The 3,298-nt window shown below is 33.1% G+C and overlaps 1 pseudogene; it reads right to left on the minus strand.

Annotated features, from left to right (window-relative positions):
• Positions 1–1,253: 1,253 nt before the first annotated feature.
• LOC149180280 (calmodulin-like protein 3 pseudogene) lies at positions 1,254–1,724 on the minus strand (annotated as a pseudogene).
• Between the last annotated feature and the right edge of the window lie 1,574 nt (positions 1,725–3,298).

Here is a 3,298-nt window from a genome sequence, read left to right on the forward strand (position 1 = left end):
ATTTTTTAAAAATTTATTAATATAACAATAAATTAAAATTAGTATTTTAATAAACTTACTTATTTATGTACATAATGGTTTATGTTACTTTACTTTAAGAAATGACTTTGATTAGTAAATATATATTTTTTAATAAGATAAACAATTTTAAATGCATAAATAAATTTAGTACCCTAAAATACCCATGAAATGTACAATCTTAACACATTAAACAACTAAATTTTTTTATTTTTTAAATCTCTATCAAATATTGTTTAAAATTAACTGGAAAAAAAAAAACAAAACAAAAACAACAACAACTACATTTACTAAATATTAAATATAATTATTTAATCATATTTTTAATTGTAGTAACCAAGTTCAAATTTCAAGTAGACAAAAAAAAAATACTATACAAAATTCAATAGAAAATACATATCTTACAAATTGTTACAAATAAAATTTCTTTTATACTATACAAAATTCAATAGAAAATACATATCTTACAAATTGTTTTCTCTGTCGTGGTTTACTATTCTCTGTCATACTTTTATATCAATTGCAAACTACCCTTCTCTACAATAGCTTAATAGGGAATTCACTGTTTTTTTTTTCAGAGAGAAAAAGCAGTATAGATTATATTAAGGATATATAAAGATCAGTATATACATATGAGTTCAAAATCTCAGCTACAATAGACAAAACATTTTGAAGAGGGAATAACTGATTCCCGCAAAAACCTCGGGAATTCACTGTTTTTAGCAACTGCAAATTGTTGAAAATTGTTTTAACATAGAATGTACTGTTTTTATGAGTTCTTTTCATATCTAATTACTACTTTCAATCTTTACATATAAATTCTTTTAACTTGCTGAACTGTAATAACCAAGTTATTACGCATAACCGTAGAGAATCAGCGAATTTACAGTTCGGCCAATACGGCCAAACTTGGTAATTCATATTCATTATCTATGAGAACATATTCAATATGCTCGTACTCATCATCACAAATTCTCTGCAACTTTAGTGCTGCTCGCTGACCATTATATATAACAAACATCACCATAATTATAAAATTAAGATCGACTCATTAAAAAATCTAACCGTCAAAGTTTAATTATAAGCAAGGTATGCTATGCAAAACGCCATGATAATTAATTATAAGCCAAAGTGTGCCATCCCAAAACGAATGATGGTTTCTTTTGTTTCTTTAAATATGGGTTGTTGTTACAAACGGTATTTCAATTAGCTATAGAGTCGAGAACTCGTGAAGATCAGCGAGAGGTCATCATGTTCCTAAATTCCGAGAAGTCTAAGAGCCCGTTGGCGTCGGAATCATATGTACATATCATCCTCTGGCACTTACCCAAATCTTCTTCCTCCATCAATCCCAAATTACACAGCACCTCTTGAAGCTCCGCGGACGAGATGAATCCATCATTATTCATATCATATACCTTGAAAGCTTCCATTAAATCATCGCACCCATCGCCGTCGTTTAATTCATCTTCTGATCTATTACCCAGAATACACTGACACAGCCCAACAAATCCCTCGAATGTCAAGCTCCCATCTTCGCTCTCAGACACTGGTGCAACCAGATATTTCAAGTCTTCTTCAGAGATATCCATTGCCAGTCTTTTCAAGAAATGATTCATTTCTGTTACAGTCAGTTTTCCGTCGCTATTTTCATCCAAGGTCTCATACAATCTGCGGATTTCCTGTGTGTCTGGACAAAGCCCCATTTAAACGGTAAATTATCTGAGAAGTTCGCGCAGCAACGCAACTTGTATTGTATATGGTAACTGCAATCGGGCCTTTCTGAGATTATGCTACAAAATTTGGAAGAAAGTTTCAATTCTCTGGATAGAAGAACATGCAAAATTTGGAAGAAAATTTCAATACTCAGGATAGAAAACATGCAAAATTTGGAAGAAAATTCCAATCCGCTGCTAATGGTTTAAATGACGAGCATGGAAATGGAATTTATAGTTGAAATGCGATTCTCCAGAAATTTCGAGATGATTCGCCGTACGCGTACTGCGCCGATTATCGTGACCTTCGCATGACGGTGGGCGGTTTCTTAGGGTGAACCGACACGTTTGCAATGGCGTGCATTAATTAAAAAGGGTTCTCACTTTCGCTCTGCTTCTCCGCATGATTTTCTTCGAAATTTCGCATCTAACGATTTGAAAAATTACAGTTCAAACAATTTAGAAGTGTCATTCCATCGATTTCCAAGGTCCCACAATCCAAATCCTTGGGAATTTTTTTAATTTATCACATTTTAACGAAATAAGGACGGTGTTGTCTACGGCCCACATAAAAATTTGTCAGGATTGGAGAACTTTCCAGAGTGTTTTGAATTTTTTTTAATGGAAATAGATTCAGTCTTATCAGAAATACTCAAAATTTTGAAATTTCACAACTATAATTTAAATTCTCAAAAATTTCTACCAAATTTTATCACCATCCAAATTTTTTTTAAAACTTTAAATTAACCTTAAACTAAAATGACACGTATATTATTAAAATTAAACAACGCCTTCTTACGTTAACGGTCTCTGCACGCCTACCAATAAAATCCGTCGCATTCGTGTGAAATGCATGGGCTCGGAGAATATTTCATTTTCATAGAGAGTACTTTTGCAGATTTGCATGGTTTTCTTCAACAACTGTGTGGAAGTTTTATTAACGTACTGATCTACGAAATTGTGTGGAAGATAATCATCGAATGACTTTGAATCGTTGGAAATCTTATTCGCAGACGTTTTCCTTCCCTTCCTATTCCACGAATCTTCGGCCCGGCTGTGTAAATGAATCTGTAACTCTGGACATTTTCAATATTATTTATCAAACATTGAATATTTATGGACTCTTTAATGCACAAGGTTTGAATCCATTATATTTATATTGAATTCACTAGGTTATAGAGAGGTTATAGGATTTGAATTTAATTAAGGAAAATAATCATATGTATGGGTGCATATACAACTACTTAACCAGACCAGATCTGAGAGAAATGTCAGTTCTGGTTGCCGAATAGGTTTCGTTGGGTTTCATTTTCATTCATTTCTCCCTTTTTTGGCACTTGGATGATCCTGATTCATCTTCCTCCATCCATCCAAGCAACAACAACGACAGGTTCTACTGTTGCTACCCCGAAATTCACTGACACTTTCTCAACTGCTTCCCCAATGCTACTCTCAAAAGCATCCTTTGATGCAGCTCTCTTGGAAGCCATGTTACCTGTAATTGTTAGAGATTTTATCAACAATTGTTGTACCTAGAGACAAAGAGGACACTCATGGCATGCAAA

Source organism: Pinus tabuliformis, chromosome 3_2, assembly GCF_031772625.1.
Source record: "Pinus tabuliformis cultivar Carrire ecotype Pingquan chromosome 3_2, CPIR1, whole genome shotgun sequence".
In the NCBI taxonomy this organism is placed as follows: domain Eukaryota; kingdom Viridiplantae; phylum Streptophyta; class Pinopsida; order Pinales; family Pinaceae; genus Pinus; species Pinus tabuliformis.